Source organism: Scardinius erythrophthalmus, assembly GCF_964197995.2.
Source record: "Scardinius erythrophthalmus genome assembly, chromosome: 24".
Classification (NCBI taxonomy): Eukaryota; Metazoa; Chordata; class Actinopteri; order Cypriniformes; family Leuciscidae; genus Scardinius; species Scardinius erythrophthalmus.
In genome coordinates, this window is record NC_138244.1 from 22132032 (window position 1) to 22152367 (window position 20336).

General features: G+C 37.6%; 1 long non-coding RNA gene across 2 annotated transcripts in view; it reads right to left on the reverse strand.

Annotated features, from left to right (window-relative positions):
- Window positions 1-4491: 4491 nt before the first annotated feature.
- The window catches only part of LOC308685113, a 60816-nt gene continuing 44971 nt past the window's right edge, over window positions 4492-20336 (reverse strand). For both annotated transcript variants that reach the window (XR_014029426.1, XR_014029427.1), the window contains 4 exons: window positions 18075-18175; window positions 8599-8695; window positions 5638-5963; window positions 4492-5218 (listed from right to left, as the gene is read on the reverse strand). This is a non-coding gene — a long non-coding RNA (uncharacterized lncRNA). The remainder of the gene's footprint in view (window positions 5219-5637; window positions 5964-8598; window positions 8696-18074; window positions 18176-20336) is intronic.

Genomic DNA, 20336 nt, shown 5'->3' on the forward strand with positions numbered 1-20336 from the left:
TTCGCCTGACCAACTTGAACCCGATGCGAAATCTGCATGGGTAAATCATTTGCCCTCAGGTGAAATTCTCAATCACGTGAATTCCTATTGAAAGACTGGACTTCATCTGCAAAAAAAAAAAATCGACAAACAACAGTAAATGTGACTGCAACTCAAGCCAATTTGCATGTTTTAATGAGAAAATTACAATTAGTCAAGACAAACTGAAACTCTGAAGTTCTCTGAAGGTTATGAAGGCTTTAATTAGTTTGAATACTTGGGCAAAAAAATAAAAAATAATCTATTCATTTACAGTGAAATCCGTCAATTGACATTCCCAGAATTCTCACATTTTATTATTTTATTTCATTTTAAAGGTGCAGTAAGTGATTTCTGAGAATTACTGTTGAATGTGGATAAAAGCGAACAGCACAACACTTGAAGCCAATCAGCAGTACTCTTAAGTACTGTATGTTCAATTTGTGTTCTCCCCAGTCATTCATTTGTCATAACTTAAGCTATGATAAAGAGACAGGCAAAATGCATGTTCATGGATTTTGGGGGAGGAGCAATGAAGGGAGGGATGTGTTTGGGTTCATTTCAAATATCAAATAACCATTATGTACATTAGGGTATTATATCACATCCTTTGTTGTTAAATGAATGTTTCCTGCATTATTTTAGTGTCTGTGTGTTCTTTGATGGTGTTTTGTATTTGTGACACAGTGCACCATCTACAGTATATATCAGTATTTATCTTGGCTTGTGGAAAAACTACTTGTAAGGAACTTTGCTTGATAATCCAGCATTGCAGGTCACCAGAAGTCAAGTCAAGTCTCATTTATTTATATAGCACTTTTTACAATACAGATTGTTTCAAAGCAGCTTTACAGAGATAACAGGAAAATAATGCAGAAGAAAATAGCGTCACAGTTCAGCTTAAGTTCAGTGATGTTTCATTTTTGTTTTAAAAAAGTTATTAATTTAGTTTATATATATATATATATATATATATAGCCGCTCTGGAGTAAACCGTGATGTCATCGTCCAGCTCAAGTTCTTGTATAATAGTGTCAATGCAGGCAGATCAATATTATTGTTGAATATTAAATTAAGTGTTAAATTTAAGGTCCCCAACTAAGCAAGCCAAGCCAATGGCAACAAAGGTGGAAAAAGGCGACAGTGGCAAGGAACCAAACCTTCAGGTGGCAGAATGGAGAAAAAAACCTTGGGAGAAACCAGGCTCAAGTCAGGGGCCAGTTCTCCTCTGGCCAATGAACAAACAGTGTATGATTATGATTCAGGCAGCATTACAGGTCAGAAGTCAGATTGGATTGAAACAATCAGAATATTATCCAGTTCCATCTGGTTGAAGATCGGAGTCAAGCCGGCATGGAGACGAGTTTGTTTAGGATCAGTGCCGATGGCTGTGGTGTCGATGAGGTCTTCACAGGGGAGAGTCTAGTTGACACAATCTCTGCTGACACTTCAGGGATGTGTTGTGGTCGTGTCCAGGCGCATGTCCTCCATCTGGTTTGGATACGGCCTGGATCCGGCTGACTACATCATGCATTCTGGTCGTGTCTAGGTGCAGGTCCACCATCTGAACTGGATATGGCCTGGATCCAGCTGATTACAGTAAACCTCAGAATAAGCAGAAATACTAACATTAGCATAGATGCCATTCTTTTTATGATGTAAAGGGTATATCAGGTGTTATAGGAAGTGTTCCCATTTCCGGCTGACCTATTTTATTCAGCCTAATAATCATTTAACTGATTTGAATAATAGGAATGTATAATTTTCTATGTGTATGCCAGGGTAAAGAGATGTGTTTTCAGTCTAGATTTAAACTGACAGAGTGTGTCTGCTTCCCGGACAATGTTAGGAAGACTGTTCCAGAGGTTAGGTGCTAAACAGGAAAAGGATCTACTGCCAGCAGTCGATTTTGATATTCTAGGTATTATCAACTGGTCAGAGTTTTGAGAACGCAATAGATGTGAAGGACTATAATGCATTAAGTGCTCGCTCAAGTACTGGGAAGCTAAACCATTTAGTACTTTGTAAATAATCAGCAATATTTTAAAATGTATACAATGTTTAATAGGGAGCCAGTGCAGTTTTGACAGAACCGGGCTAATATGGATCATTAGAAACTCAGAATTAAGTAGTAGGAAATTACTTGTCATCCAAATTTTTATATCAGCTATGCATTCCGTTAATTTCTTGAATTGGCAAGTTTCGTCAGGGCGCGAAGAGATATAGAGCTGAGTATCATCGGCATAACAGTGAAAACTAATCCCATGCTTCCTAATGATATCTCCCAAGGGTAGCATGTACAGAGTGAACAGCAACGGTCCTAGTACTGAGCCTTGTGGTACTCCATACTGAACTTGTGATCGATAAGACATCTCTTCATTTACTGCTACAAACTGATATTGCCCCATGCTAATGCAATTCCACTAATGCCAACATCATTTTCAAGTCTATTTAAAAGAATGTTGTGGTCGATAGTATCAAATGCAGCACTAAGATCAAGTAACACTAATAGAGATATACAACCATGATCGGATGATAAGAGCAAATAATTTGTAACTCTAATGAGAGCAGTCTCAGTACTATGATACGGTCTAAATCCTGACTGGAAATCCTCGCAGATATCATTTCTTTCTAAAAAGGAACATAGTTGTGAGGATACTGCTTTTTCTAGTATCTTTGACAAAAACGGTAGATTTGAGATTGGCCTGTAATTGACTAATTCTCTAGGATCAAGTTGCGTTTTTTAATAAGAGGTTTAATAATAGCCAGCTTAAACGTTTTCGGTACATATCCTAGTGACCGAGATGAATTAATGATATTAAGAAGAGGATCTATGATCTCCTGAAGCATCTCTTTCAGTAGCTTAGTCAGTATAGGGTCAAAACATACCAGAATAAGGTTTGTTTTGCATGCTGGTACCAGCATGGGATCAGGGTTGCTGGTTTACTGGTCCCCAGCATGAGAAGGAAGCAGGAGTGCTGGTGGACTAGATAAACCAGCTCAGTTTTGCCTGAGAACAGCAGGACCACCAGCTAGACCAGGAATATACCAGCTCCAGCCAGCATAACCCAGCTTGGACCAACATGTAATTCATGACAGTTTTAACTCATTTCCACCGAGCGGTACGGTACGGTACGGTACAGTACATTACAGTTCAATTTGGGGCGGTAAACCCTGATCCGGCTTGCGTTTCCACCGCCAACAGTACCATACTTGACAGGCGTGGTGTGGCCTATGCTGAAAAGAAGCGATCAACGTCATTTTCGCACGAAGAAGAAAGCGACATAGTGGATGACATACAGCAGATCTTGATCGTCTGGAATAGATCTCACAACCTGGATAAAATTTTCAGAAATCTTTATAAATAAACCACAGATTACATTCTCGCCTGAAAAACTCTTAAAACCACATTTTGTGACACAATAACGGTAGTATTATATTTCAACTGTATATAAAAAAAGGCACTCCTTATGTTGTCATTCCCTTTGTAGCACGTGCAAGTGACGATTCTCTGTCAACCAATCAACGTTCTGCAGTGAGTCTAGCTCCTCCCTTTAGGTACCGAAAAAGTGGTTCGGCATTTTGGTACCATTCACAACTTTTGACAGTGGAAACAAATAATTGCGTACCGTACCACTCGGTGGAAACGAGCCAATAATGGTGGATTTTTCAGATGGCTGGCTTGATGGATGGATGGATGGATGGATGAAAGAATGGATGGAAGGATGGATACTGTGCCAAAGTAAATTAACATAATAGAGAACAATATAACGCTAATGTGAAATCGGGCTAGGTAATCTTATTACTTATTAGATGAGCAGCAGTAGAAAATTGATGTAAACAAGTCTCAACTGGTCAGGCGGAGTTTGTGTCCTGATGTCTTGTGGCACTGTTGTGGTGAACATTTGCATTTCAAGTCTTTCCCTCCATAAACAAACTCCCCCTTCCCTTCTGTACACTTGAGGTCCATCCCTCAATCGAGAGAGAGTGTGTGTGTGCTGGGATTTGGTTTGGGGGTCGGTCTGACCCGATTTTCTGGATGAACACTTTCCTTTTGAACATTGCCAAAGTGAGGATAAGGGTTAGTTTTTGGTTTAACATTGTAGTATAGGTTAGATTAAGGTTAAGAATGGGCTAAGGATCTTAATGGTTTAGCAGAAATTGTCAGTTTATAGTTTTTCATGAAAAGGTCCCGTTTGTCAATTTCCATGTCGAAGTTGAATGTATATAGGACTATTACATGTTACAGTTACATGTTGAAGTTGAATATTTGAGGTTCAAACATATAACTCAAATTATGAGCAATTAAAGTGATGTTTGCCTTAGGAAGCAATGCTAATAAATGTCTGAATGTCACATTATTTTCAATAAATACATTTCCACCCACCTTCTCTTTTAAATGAATAATTGTCATCTCTTACTCAAGAGGAAAGATATTGCACTCATATGGAAGATCAGAGAAGATCCAAACTTATGAGTAATTAAATACGATTTATTACCCGTAGTCACGTCTGACACATAATTCAATGTGCTATTCATCATATCACTGTTGCAAAACAAGTGTCAGTATTTGTTTTTCACACACGGAATTTAACACACTTTTCACATACAGGATCATGGAGGACCTCCATTACACGAATTGACACATTGACCTCCAAACAAGTATGGGACTGCGAGGCCAAGATGAAAGGCCCCTATTTGGGCACTGAACTCATTTAACTCGCGTTGTGTATGATGTGCAGGGGGCCGCACGGCCCAATATGGGGGAGAGGGTCACATGGAGTTGGGGCCTCCAACAGCTCAGGGGACTTCTGCGTGAGAGAGGACATGCATAAGACACTGCCAGCCTCCAAGTTGTGAGTAAAAGGGACCTTTTGGGTTAATCCTCATTAAAAATGGAAGCGGCTTTCATCTTAGCTAGCCAAAATGACCCACTGTGAACTTTTGTCCACTTCCTTTCAGATGCAGTTCTAGCGTATACCAGGGCAATTAGACCAACGTTACAATGGTGCTTCGTTTTAGAGGCGGGAACAAGCTGTCTCATTGGTCTGCCAAACCATCAAAATCTGACTCATGCATTTCAATAGGATGTTTAGAGACCAAAAAAAAAAAAAAAAAAATCCAATGCATCCTAGGACAGATGCCAAAGAAATACCAGGCTTTCAGTCAGCAAACAGGAATGAAATAAGAAACTGGTCTCCTGAAAAAAAAGAAGAAAAGCTTTTTAATGAGTGAATGAGTATTAATACAATAAGCTGAAGGCTACAGCAATAGGACTCAATGCCATATAAGAGTGACCACAACAAGGGAAAATCTAGTTTAACATGAATACATTTCTAAGAACATGATGCATGTTGGTTTCTCGTACCGATTTCAAGGTATGTTTACATTTAATGATTCTAAAAACTGTCATGCGGTGTAACGGTTACCAGGCAGCTTATGAGCAAAATGGCGCTGGTGTTTGTGTCTAGCCATCTGTCCTGTGTGCTGTTGTTGACCATTTTTATGTTATTTTTAATATACTAGTTCTACTTCATTAATCTATGGCCGTCAAGCCCTGCTTGAAATCGAAAACTTAGTCTCTTTTTCGACTGATGCCGTATGGAGTGAATCCCATACCTGCCCACTGCTGTTCTTCTCAAACATTCCTGACTTTCTGTGTTGACGGCCTTTTGACGTTCTTCGGAGGAGGAGCAGCAGGAGATGAGGGAAGCAGGCAGGTGTTGCCATTAGGGTAAAGCCCAGTCTGGATTTCTCTTCACCGGTGTTTGAGACTGTTTTTGGCCACCATGTGGCAAGGCGCTCGTTGGATCTGCCTCATCAGTGGATTCGACCGATTGTCCCCGGCTTCCTGGATGAGCCTGTGCATCCCGTTTTTCCCCAGATTCACGGTGGAGGAATGAACCATGGAGTTCTCCATTTGTTAAATCAAGCTCGCCATTTGCCTAGCAAGCCGATCAGAATTGCATTAATTAATGTTCGATCTCTGGTCAAGACTTAAGACTTTAAGACTTTCATTCAGCATGATTTCTTCACTGCAGAGATCTTGGATATCATATTTATAACTGAAACCTGGGTTAAAGAGGGAGACTCTAGTCCCTTTTCTGAACTTGTCCCTCATGACTGCACAATGTCTGTAGTACATTACAAGTACAAGTACATTACACGTATCATCCCAACTGATGTTTATTCTAGCTTCGAGGTACAGCGCTTTCAGATAGATCTGGTGTGTCCAGTTCTATGCTTTACTGTCTATCGCCCCCCTCAAATTAACAACATCTTATTAGATGAATTTGCTGATCTATTGAGAAGACTAGTTGGGTGATTTTAATACTCATTTATGTTGCCCCACTAAACCTCTGGTAAAAGTTTTTTTTAAAATCTTATTGATTCATTTGATTTTGTACAGTGGGTGCAACATGGCCATGGTCATACGCTGGATTTGGTTCTTTGACATGGATTTCAAATTTCGGAAATTGAAACCAATCTCATACGTTTTTTAGACCATAAATCTAAACAATTTTCTCCTCTCCTCCCTGGCCGAGCTGGTAATACACCTTCCATGGTCTGTTGGAATTGCTTTTCTCCACTCAATAATGTGAGATTTGCTGCCCTTTACTCTATGGCTGACAGGCCATTAGCACCTCCCCTTTTTCCTGATGCAAAAACACTTCTTAGTTGTTTTAATCAGAAATGTTTGACTCTTCTGAATCTCATTGCTCCATTAAGCTCCATTGCTCCATTACTCGGTTGCTCAGAAAGGCTTGCAGCAGAGTGGAGCATAAAAGGTGTAAGGACAAGCTACAGGTCTCCTATGAAATGTTGAACGATTCTTAACATGTTTATCAGAAACTTGTTAAGACTGCTAAGTCTAAATATCTATCTGAGATCATTGGTGACAATCATGTATTATGTACATGTATGTATTATCCTTTTCTCTGTCATTGACTCCGTGATCAACCCCTCTGTTAAAGGGATAGTTCACTTTGAAATTAATTTTTGATATGTTTTAGCTTACCTCAAGGGCATCCAAGATGTAGGTGTCTTTGTTTCCGCAGTAGTTTCAATTTTGATATTTTTAGGTCAAACCGTTCTTGTCTGTCAGTCATATAATGCAGGTCGATGGTCACTGTCTCAAAACACAAGCACAGAGTCCAAATTAAAACAATTCCCCATCGTCCAAATGAAACAATTCCCCATCATAAGTACACATTGATGGCCTAAGACACGAAACGAGCGGTTTGTGTGAGAAAACGAACAGTATTTATATCGTTTTTAGCTCTTGAAAACAGCACACGTCCAAATGGTCTGACGGCGCGGGCGGGTATAGATATATTCATAGATGTCGCCTTGGCTACGGTTTCGTTCCAATGAACTGCAGTAGCGAAGGCGACATCTAGTGTATACATCTATACCCGCATAGATATATACACTAGATGTCGCTTTGCTACGGTTTCGTTCCAATGAACTGCAGTAGCCAAGGCGACATCTACGTATACATCTATACCCGCCTGCGCCGTCAGATCATTTAGACGTGTGCTGTTTTCAAGAGGTAAAAACGATATAAATACTGTTCGTTTTCTCACACAAACCGCTCGTTTTGTGTCTTAGGCCATCAATGTGTACTTATGATGGGGAATTGTTTCATTTGGACGATGGGGAATTGTTTTAATTTGGACTCTGTGCTTGTGTTTTGAGACAGTGACCACAGACCTGCATTATATGACTGACAGACAAGAACGGTTTGACCTAAAAATATCAAAATTGAAACTACTGCGGAAAAAAAGACACCTACATCTTGGATGCCCTTGAGGTAAGCTAAAACATATCAAAAATTAATTTCAAAGTGAACTATCCCTTTAATACCTATCCTGAACCTTCTATCTCTCTGTGTGAACAATTCTGTACATTCTTTACTAAGAAATTGTTATTTTAAAATCAAAGTTTCCCTTAATAGACTCTGCTAATAACTCAGCTTAAACAGTTCGGCTGTGATTTTGAGCCCGTTTCATTTCAAACCTGTAAAAGCATCGTTGAACATCTGAGACCAACTTATTTGTCTCAAGATACTGTTCCATCTTGATTCCTAAAATAAATGTTTGACACATTTAAGCATGATCTAATAACTATCTTAAATAAGAGTATTAGTGCAGAAATAGTTCCTGGCTGTCTAAAAAAATGCTACAGTAACTCCAGTGTTAAAGAGGCCCAATCTTGGTTTTGCTGATTTTACTAATTTTAGGTCTTTATCTAACCTTCCATTTATTTCTAAAATTTTTGAAAAAATTGTACTGACCCAGTTGCAATCTCATCTGAAGTCGAATCCAAGAAATCTCACCACAGCACTGAATCCGCTCTTTTAAAAGTCTTAAATTACATTTTATTGGAAACTGACAAAGGGGAATGCCATTGCTTTGGTGCTTCTAGATTTAAGCTCTGCTTTAGACATGGTCGACCACAATATTCTTATTTTCTTATTGTGAGCTACAATGATTCCGGTTTAGTTGTATAGCAAAGTTCTTTGGCGTAGGCACCTTCCTTAGTCTAAATCCTGGGGGATGCATATTCAACTGATCCTACCTGAAGACGAAGGCAGGGGTGGAGCCTACCCCGATGGATGGACAGGGGCCAACCTGGTGGTGGCGGGGAGGATGAAGGGGAACGTCAGCATCATCAACTGTAAACGTGAAACAGAGAGTTAAGTGCTTATGTACTCCAGGTACCAAGCAATGATTGGCCAGACCTATTTGTATGAATGAATGATATCGCATTAGAATCTTCCTGGTAGAGCTTACGCTAAAAGCTCTCATTTCCTGGCTGGAGAGTTGTGTTGGACTGCAGATCTGTGTTAAAATGGTTTTGTTCTTCTTTTTTTTGTTCAAACAGAAGGTTCAGTGTTTCTATTGGTCTATATATTTATTCCTCATGTCCTCTTGCATGCGGTGTACCCCAGGGATTAATTCTTGGTCCGATTCTATTTTCAGTATGTTGCCTATGGGTGCTATTTTTAAGAAATATCAAGCGTACCGTTAGTTCTGGCAGGTCACGTTAGTCAAGCTTGCATCAGCTGACCCTCACCTATCTACCTATAGGAATACGATGCCTATCACCGAATACATATATAAGCTCCTTCAGTGTTATCAGCAGCTATCTCGTTTCTCAGGAGCTAATTACCCTCCTCCATCACCAGCTCCTCCTCTCGCCCAGTCAGTATTTGGCATTCTGATTCCCCTTGAATCAGAATAAATTCTTGAATTATGCTGTACTTTAAAATCTTGAATTAAATATATTTGCAAACGTTCATGTTGGTTCTGTTCTGTTTACACCAAGGGGGGTTATTGCTGCTCTCCCTGCTCTTTTCCATGCTAGGCTGCATGGATGCGCAGGGAGTTCTCGCCCAGAACGGAACCATACCGCCAATCCAAACTGTATGCTAACTGTCAATCATATTTGACGGTAGTGGTCCTGACAGAAATGTGTCTTTAGTGGATTTTTAAGATAGTGTAATTTCATCTTTATGCTGATGACACTCAGTTACATCTTCCTTTGCAACATAGAAACAAAGAATCTTTAGGACCACTGTTAGCCTGTTTAAACGAACCACAAATATCATTAAAACAAACCTTTTGGTGCTAAATGAAAACAATACTGAAGTTAATTTATTTGGTTTAAAGTGCCATTAATCTCGGCTATCTTCCTTGTTATATTACACCTTGTGCAAAAACCCTAGGTGTTCTTTTTGAATGCAACCTGAAATTTGAGAAGCAAATTAGTGCTGTGGTCAAATCATGTTTTTTCCATCTACGACTTTTAGAGAAAATCAAGTCTTCTTTCAGCTAGACATTTTGAGGAAATCATTCATTTACTTATCTTATTTCGCCTAGACTATTGCAACTCTCTATACTATAGAGTAAGTCAGTCCTGTCTAATGTGTCTCCAGATGGTTCAAAATGCTGTTGCCAGGTTGTTGGTTGCCAGGTTGTCACATCTTTCATAAGTGATCTTCACCCACAAACCAAATAGGTCCTTGAGATCTAGCACTCTTGGTATCCTCTCCATTTCCAGAACTAGGCTCCAGAGTGGTCATAGTCTCTGGAATAACCATGGACATTCATTCATCACAGCATCACCACCATGTACTTAGTTCCTTTCTGTTCACTCAGTTTCGGTCGGTCGATGTTTGTGTGTTTACCCCATGTTTCACACACTGTTAAACCATCTGTCTGTTCCTGTGTTCGTTGTAATATTATAATCACTTTGTATTGGATCCTGTCTATCTTCGTCTTCATCTTCGTCTTGTGACAGAAAGACTAATAAGAAAAAGTAGCCTAAGCATTTCTTTCTTACACATTGAATACATTTCAATGTACATATTAAAACACTTTTTTAAAAGTATTTTGTTTACCAAATATCATGAATTATTAACTCTCAAGTTTATGGTAAGTCAAACCACATGACATTTTAAAACCTGAATTACCCTTGCCTCACCAAATTATCTTAAAATGATTATTAAATTATATTTTAAGAGAATTGCTGACCTGCATGGTATGCAGTTCTATGATCGAATTTCCAGTTTTGTCTTTTTTCCTGCAAGTTGGTTGGACTGTGACAAAATCAGACAAATGTTTTTCAGATATTAAACATCATAGCACTTTGGTTAATTTTATTGTTTGAGGAAAAACAAAAATAAAATGGCAAAACAAGTATTAAAAATCTAATTAAATAATAGATTAAGCCAAACTACTTAAGCAATTCTTTTCAAGACTTTAATTCCTTTAATGAGGCCTTTTTTCTTCATAATATCAGGAAAGTTGCATCACCCTTGACATTTTTCATAATTTATATCAGCCAAAAAAATAAGAATTTAGAAAATAAATAAAATATATATATAAAAAAAATAATGCTGAATTTAAAAATTAGAGAATTTTTTTTTTTAATTTACTTATTTTGCATTTCATTTGGCCTCCATGCAAAGATATAAACTAATAGAATATATCATATAACATTTTTATTAAAAACAATTAAAAAAAGAAATAATGTTGTAGTCAGCTTTCTCCTTATTTGCTAATGGATTCTGAGTGGTTCTTCCAGTCTGAGTGGTTGCTAGTGTTTTGAGTGGTTGCTAGGGTGTTGTTAACCCATTGTTTTCCGTCCTAAAGCAGAAAAGCCTACCCTCCAGTCTCTATGATACTCTGGTCTCTAGATATAACGTTTTATTGTCCGACGGGCAAAAATTGCAGGTCTGATGGCTTTGAAAATAGCACCCCTCTCCTCAACATGCTGCACGATTTGAGTCGTAGCTCCATGAATGAACAAAATCTGGAACCAATATCCATGAAATTTAAGCTCAGAGTCAGTGTCCTGTTATGCCTCTCTAGCAATGTGCAACAGATTGATGCAACCGCTACAATATAAACACTTGTGACTTACCCTATTATCTAACTTTGAGGGCTTAAACCTTCCTTGAAGGAGGTCTGAAACCATTCATAGCTTTTGAAAAACACAGATGCTTCCAAAACACGGTTCACAAGTTTATATTGTTGCACAGAGTCAGACGGATAAACAGTTTTCAAGGGCACGTCTCCGTAATACCGGACGGATTGTTTCTGAAGCTCGCTGGGGGAAGTCAAGGCAGCAGGTCTGGGCTCGGCAGACATCCCTCTCCTCTGTTCTTTTCCTCCACCGGTTATGCGATACTTGTTTTTGGGGAGAAAAACAATGAGAGTATTTAGTCAGATGTCACGCAGAGTCTAGTTTGTCTCTTTCGCAATTCAAACCTTTGTTCATTGGGGCTTTCTCTGCCCTCCCCTGGTAGCTCAGCTTCTCTGACTCAATGTGTGTTTTCAATTACAAAGCTTCAAATCGAGTTTTTTTCCCCAACCGAAGAATCTTTCAAATCATTGCTTCCTTATACATTTGTTACCACATGAAAAACGCAGTAAGTGGGGGAGGAAAAGAAGGAGGAAGCGGCAAATGAGAGGGGGTCCCGATAAGGACACAATGAAGCTGTTGTTTTCATCAGGTCATGTGTGGTTCTCTTAGTTTGATCTTTTGTCCTTGTCTCCGGCCGCGGCCACTCGCGGCTCCCGCTGCGTACGTGAACTCTCCGAGGTATCAGAAGAGAAGTCTTTTCCAGGAGACTCTAAGAGTTCCTTTGGGCAAGGCTCAAATGGATTTGCTTTGGATACTATGCCTTTGTTGTGTTTATTGTCTGCTTCGCGGTATTACCTGTGACTTGGACATCTTAGAAAACCAAATCTCCTGTAATCATGCCGAAGAGGATTTTTTTTCTGGAAAACAAAAGTACTTTGCAATAAGATCTTACGGTCTTGGGAAATTCAGGAGATAAATCACAGAAGGTCCATATTTTGAATACGTCAATTTATGTCTTAGTCAAAACAAAGAAAACCTGCCTACACCTCAGTTTTCTAGGGATAATTAAGGGTTGCAGAAGTAGCAGAAATTTCATAATTTCAGCATTGCAGGTAATGAGTTTGCTTTGTTTGGGCCCTGGATCTTTATCAAGGTTTATTTTCCAACTTCGTACAGTAAGTCTGAGGTGCAGGTAATCCAAATGCCGGCTGAGCCACTGAACAGTGTAAAGAATCTTAATCCTCTTAGCCGAATTAAACATTTCAGGTTGATGATCTAGCCAATAATTTTGCACTGTGACTATAGCGCAAAAAAAAAAAAAAAAAACAACATGCCCGCATTCCCTCTGAGAACGTATGTTGGAGCCGATCCCTTGACAATCAGCTCCATTATAATATACAAATAATCCGCCGTCCCCTGCTTGGGTGGATGTAATCTACAGAACATTTCTATCCTTCAAACTTCCACATGGGAAATTAAAATATTTCATAGAGGTAAGTAGATTAGAAAGGCCTGGTAAAAGCTATTTGCAGTAAGTCATTCAACACAGCTTTGGGGTGGGCTAACTTCCTAGAGAACAGGCTGTCCAGGTCACTGATGGGCTTAACATTTGCCCCTACACTCAACAAATGAACTGGGGACTCCAGCCGGTGGGTGAGCCAAACCCTTGACAGTTCACATAAGCACTTACCCACATGCTCAAGGCTTCTGCAATGGTCATCTAGGCCTTATAAGCACTTGGCTACTGCCACATCGAGATAAATCACACTATCAAGGAGGCGTCGTTTCCTTCTGATCAATTAGGAGGAAATCCATTAAACGAGCAATTACTCCTACAGGTCCTCTTGAAGTTTTCTGGTATAAATTAATGATATAAATAGTGTCTTTCAACCCATCTGTCATTTACGTAGCCTACTTGAAGCAGATGTGAGTAATTTCGTCGATGTAATAATACTTTCTCATATCCCGGTTTTATGTTTAGAGACCGTAAGTAGGCCAATCGTAGAATATTTTCAGCGCGAGACTGCACACCCACAGTCTGATGCATATTGAGCACACATAATTGGAAAGCACTTTCACAATCTGGCAAGCTGTAATCTGATTGGCTGGCTTCCATGAGTAAGAATGCAGGGAGGTTTTTTCATCAATCTGCTTGAAAACAAGACTATGTTTCCAAGGTACTGAGGGGATGCAGTAAGCTCTTTTGAAAATGAAATAGTAACTGAGTTTTCCAAACTTTGCCAGGTTAGTGCCATCAAATCATCTTCATAATCAAAACATATACTGTTGTTACATATTTTGTAATACAAAATATTTGAACAAATTATGTTAATTATAATTTAAAACGTTGGTATTCAATTAATAAAATATCAAAAAAAAATATATATATATATGAACGAAATTCTTATGGGTTTGGAATGACAGATTAATTAGTAATTAATGACAGACTTTTCATTTTTAATATTTAGTAATTTGACTGCACTGACACTATTGAACACTATTGGATGAAAACAAAAACTTGAACTGAACTGAGCTGGATGATGACATTGCTCTCTTCTATATAGCTGCTTTATAATTTAATCGACTTTGTTTCATAATTGACAAAACTGGAAAAAAATTAACACTTATTGAACTGAATTGAATAAAGAATTAACTGACTTCAGCTGCATAACAACACTATTGTCTTCTGTAGAGCTGCTTTAGAGCAGAAGTTGAATTTGTCTCAGATTTGATGAAGTTTGCATCATTCTGTGAAGATTCTTTGAAGCAGTCTGTATCTTAAATATAAGGGACTTGACTTGACTAGAAATACAGTAGTCAACATTTGAAGTGGATCAAAACCTTTCATCAAAGTTCTACATGAATTTTGAACAACACCCGTTCTTGTCTTAAGACAACTTTTTGATCCACTTCAAATGTTGACTACTATCTTTGTCAATGTTTAGCTTTATGCTAAGCTAAAATGCTATTTCAACACCCTGAAGCACCTGTTATTAAATATCCATTAGAATAGCTGTAGTGTCCCAGTTCAGAGGCAGCATCCTTTGAAGGACATAGATTTCAAAGGCTGAGTGGGACATTGAAGTGTCACTTCAGAATCTCGGCGGAAGTAATATGTAATTCGGGGACATTTCACATACTGTTTTTCAAATACTATGTATTTCTAAATGTACCTGATTTTTCATATTCTCTTGAGACTCCCTGCTTCTCAGCATAGAGCTGGTAAGTCCCGCCCATCCGTAAAACCCCAAGTGGACCTCTAGGTTGAAAAATCGTCAATACAAGTGAATGTGAGAAAATAATTATTTTCTGGTCCCGTTTGAATTGTGCCATGAATGTGAACATATGTTGTCTGTGAATTTTTAATATAATTTTTCATGTTACGAGTTTGACAGTATATTGTATGATTCTTTGGCTAGCAGTTGTGGAAAAGACATAACGAGAAAAACTACATGTCGCCTATGTGACGTCACCCCATAACACATTTTCCCTCCACTTGCCAAATCACGGTGCTAATGCTGCGATAATCTATGGAGACATATCGAGATGCCTGTGTGTTTTGTACCCAAATGTCACCATTCAAACCAAATGGGCTGTTCTTTCTTCAGATTCCCGTCTGATGTAAAAAGAGTTGTAGTCCACAAAGTGCTCTCACACAAAGTCTAACCGTATCAAACTTCTACCCGCTAAATTGTAGCATTCTTCACACGAAAAATTATATAAAAAATTCACAGACAACATATGTTCACATTCATGGCAAAATTCAAACGGGACCAGAAAAGAATTATTTTCTCACATTCACTTGCGTTGACGATTTTTCAATCTAGAGGTCCAGTGGCGTTAGCGGAAGGGGCGGGACTTACCAGCTCTATAGTTAATTATATGCTAAAGCCCGCCCCCCTCGTGACAGGATTGGTTACAACAGTTTTGGGACATAGAGACCAACTGCAATTTCAAACCACGTTTTTGAGACTGTCTTTGGTTCACTGGTTTAAGGAGAAAATACTCAACAATGGTGTTGACTTATGAATTTGCACATTGGTTGCCTTAAAAGCATATTAAAACACCACAGAGACATAAACAACATTAAAAACTTCACCACAGGGGGGTATTTAACTTCGAAAGACTGAGCTTCTATGTCTGTTGTCAACTAGCTCAACATTGTTAAGACACTACTGGTCAGTTCCTGACATAGCGCAGCTTTCACAGATACAAACCAGAGTCAGGATGTTGACTGGATGATTCACTAAAAACCACACAAGACTGTCTATCCACTCCTGACCAAGACACGCACAGACAAAAATGGGCACTAATGTTGTTGTCGTTCAGCTGTGGGAGATGCGCTTGTAGTTGCTTTCGCAATGTCTTTGGGTTGGCAAAGCCAGACAACGATAAAAGGAGGCCAGTTCTACCTGGAAGAACACTCAACTTTCCCCCATCCGTGTCATGTCTGGTCTGACCAATGTGGCAAAACCACTAAAAATATCAAGTGCCACATAAAACGGAAACATTTGTCTTTCTACTCATTGTTAACTGCATGTTGTCACACTCATTGTCTGTTTTCCCACAAGTCAGTGCACCCCCACAGTCTGAAATGATTCATTGGACTCCATGCAAATGTTCACAGCTTCTTAAAAGGTGAGTGTAATTGAGATCTGACAGTCCTCATTGGCTGTAAGGGCCTTTAATGCCATCCAGAGAAAAAACGAGTCATGGCTGAAGTCCCACAAGGAATATTTTACACGTTCTGAAATGATCTAACACTCATAGCTTCCCTGGTTCTTACGCACATTGGTCACACTACATTAACACATTACATGAATTTGTCTCTTTTGTACAATCACTCTTTATATATCTTACATTTACTGGAAATGTTTTTGGTGAGTCCTAATCCAACATTTGGGTCCACTTAGGGAAAAATTATATGTGGCCAGATGCAACAAGATTAAAGAAGTCTATGAGAAATAAACACAACAAAACTTCAGAGTAAAGATCGCACTTGTAAAGGAGGGACAAAGTAATTTGTTTTAAGGCTGGTTGGTAGCAAATAACAACCAAATGGTCCACAGTCATGTAATCACACAAGTGTTGAAAGATCATTTTCGATGATTATTTCACCACTGATTAAACGAATCAGATCGACTGCCGTTAAGCTGTTAGCTTACTTGGCATCATGTTTTGAATAAATAACAATCCTTTGCGATAAATCACGTACTGTTGACCGCCAAAGCATGTTCATGTCCCAGTTGAATGCACAGGAATGTGACAAACAAGATTTGAATAATTAATCATTACAGGATCAGACATACGGCTGAGCCCTCGACCATGCGCAACAATGACATGAACAACATCGCTTAAACAGTGAGTAGTAAAACAACAGTGCAGATACACCGCCGAAGATCAAAGCCAGTTATGTAAGAAAAAGTTGATGGTTCAAATGTGTGCCGTGAAATGACTCCATGACCAATATAATTATTGTATAAGTAATTTGTCTAAATCAGGGTTGTGCATTTAAATCCTGTAGTTTTTCAATACTGAATTTAAATTTAATTTGCAATCAGAATGCAGAATTTCAATTTAGTTCAATTTCAGTTAGAATAAAAAAATAATGAAATTCAGGGAAATGTACACAAAAACATGTTTCTGCGATTATCAACGCTACCATTGCCAACACCTTTGTTAAATAGTTTTTTTTTTTACTTCACATTTTGAGAATAAAACAACTAATTACCAACCAAAAATAATAAATGTCTTATTTAGCTAATTCTTTATTCATGAGAAACAACTACATTTTTTCTCTGATTTTCCTCTCTTGGCTGTTGATTATTTTTCAAAGTTTATTTTACACAGTCATTTTCAAACAATTCTTAATTAAATACTTGGTATCGATATTATGTGAGGGAACTTTAATTGTATTAACCAATTAGGGAAAACATATTATATTATATTATATTATATTATATTATATTATATTATATTATATTATATTATATTATATTATATTAATTTCTGAATTAGTTCTCTCCAGACTCGACTATTGTAATGCTCTCTAAGCGGGCCTAAGCTTTTGCAACTGATCCAGAATGCGGCGGCGAGGGTGGTCTTCAACGAGCCGAAGAAAGCCCACTTCACACCTCTCTTCATCAGTTTGCACTGGCTGCCAATAGCCTCTCGCATCAAATTAAAGGCACTGATGTTCGCCTACAAAACAACCACTGGCTCTGCACCAATATACCTAAACTCGCTAGTTCAGACTCATGCGCCCTCCAGAAGCTTGCGTTCTGCAAGTGAACGACGCCTCATGGTGCCATCCCAAAGAGGCACGAAAAATGTCTAAAGGTATATTTTTCGTCAGCACCTGACCAATTAATACTAGCTCTTATCTTTTCTATTCTATTTGTTTTGTTTGTCTGATAAAACCTTGCAGTGTACTGTGCTAGACTAACTGAGACCTGTTACAACACTTGTATACTGTTGCCCTCTTGTTGGTCTGATAGCTTCTATTGTTCTCCTCATTTGTAAGTCGCTTTGGATAAAAGCGTCTGCTAAATGATTAAATGTAAATGTAAAATTAGTTTTGATGACCTCACATAGCTGCATTTTTGTTTTACACTTTTCATTGAAATAAACATGAATGGGTGAAAGTATTTCATCAGCAAAATAACTGAAAAATAAATAATCACCTTAAAACAGGATCAATATTTTCTTTAATTTGGTCTCCTTTAAGAAATCCATCTTGGCTTGAGGAACAGTTCTGTATGGGTCTTCCCTGAAAGAGTAACTCCTGAAAAAAAAAAAAAAAAAAAAGTATTGAAGACAAAATTCAAACAACATATTACTGTCTTCTTAAAAATCTACAATGAATTATACTTTACAAAAACTGTTGAATTATGCGTTGTCAACAGCTGGGTGTGTGCACGTCATAATTGCTTCCACATTAACTGCCTGTCTATAAAATCTAGAATGTCATTGTGACTTCAAATGTCAAAATACTCCACAAACAGAGGACTTTTATTTAATTTAACGTTTGGTCAAGGAGAAATTGTTATTTCAGCTGTTGAAAATTTGACCACAGGTCTGGACTGAAAACTAACAAAGAATGAAGATGGAAATTTATGATCCTACAAATGTTTGTGTGTCCCACAATTGCCGAGCAGGACATGATGACTTCTCTGAAAACAAGACACAGTCAAACATGCTGTTTTTATGGATCACATTTTAATAATAAAATGCAAAGCAATTAGGTATGGTTAACTAAATGCAAAGCGTAAACAAGTCACAGACATGTGGCATGCGATCCATTTGCACTCGATACAAATAAACAATTACTTTACTGGCATTCTTGAGGATTTGAACATGGTTCAACAGTCTGGAGTAACCCAGATTTACTGTAAACCCATGCACCGACTGGGAAACCACACCATTTCTTTAATGTCCTCCACATAGACATTCTTTTAGGTAGAGAGGACTTCCTTAAATTCTTTATTGAATATGTTTTAATAATAAATCCTTGATGGTGTGTAGCAAGGGTCGGTGTTAGGCACCTTTTGATTCTCTATTATGATTGTTTACCGTGTGTTTTTTATTCACTGCTCAATCTGTCTTTCCCATTGTGTTCTTGCATGTCTGCATTTCTTTTTGAAAGCACATTGTACTAAAAAGAACTATAATTGAAGTCAGCCTTAAAGGAACAACTGATATATATCATGAAATGTTGCAATTTCAATAACTGCAGATGGTAGCACATTGCTCAATTTAGATAGCAGTGGATAAAAACACTATTATTAAGACAGTTTCAATCTAGCAAACATTCAGAAAACAGAAATTTGTATTTATTTTAATTTACTAGATCCCACCTTATTCTTTTAAATTGACCTGTTTTGGGGGGGGAAAAAAGAAAAGAAGCATTTTAATGTTTTTTTATTTTTTATTATAGATGTGTAGTTTATTAAATCTGTCAGTTCCTTTCTAATTCATGGTTTGATTATTCTTGTGTCATGCATACATTGATAAGATTTATTCTTCTTTCATGATAATTCAAATATATTGTGAATCATTTCTGTGCATTCCCTAAATAAATTATGCTATTTTCCCTCCTGAACGTGTTCAACGGCAAAAATAATTTCAGTGCAATTATGGTTAAATTTTAATACGTGCTTGGGGGAAAACATATTAACATTTACAGTAAAAACAAACCTTAGCTGCTACACATGAATATCTTGCACATCAGTATCAGGGCAGGATAAATATGTAAATGTCTCGTATAGCAGCCATTCAGATTTTCATTTTCATGTTTCTTTCATTCAGTTTGAACTTGATGACTTTGTCAGTTTAAATATGTTCCTGTTCACCATTCAGCTTGGTTCACTGAGTTTATGAATGACTGTGTGATGTTGGACCAATCACAGTCAAGGACAATTTTTGTTACTTTCACTGGAAGTTGATAATCAGTAGATATTGGAGGTTTGCCTTTCTGAATAAACCCATTTCACGGTATAATCAAACATCCAATAAAAAATCTCTACATTTGGATAGATGCCTCATATTTAGGAAGCAAATACTTTGCACGCTGTATGCAAATAATATTAATAAATATGATAATAAAAATAATAAGAAGAATTATCATAATCATATACATAAATGTGGACTATTCACAAACAGTGCACAGCATTTATTTATTTAAAAAATTAAACAACCAATTGATGAAAACATGTTTATAGCAATATAAGTATTATTTACAGTGGCTAAACAGCAAAAAATTTAATAATTTTCATTTAATTTAACATAAAAGCTGCAAAGTGACAAACCTAAATATCTCTATACATAACATATAATTCTTTTCTTTCTTTTTTTGGAAATGAACACTATTAATTATAAAATGTATAAAATATCTGATTATTAAAATGAAGAATGAAATAAAAATAACTAAAATGTACATAAAATAT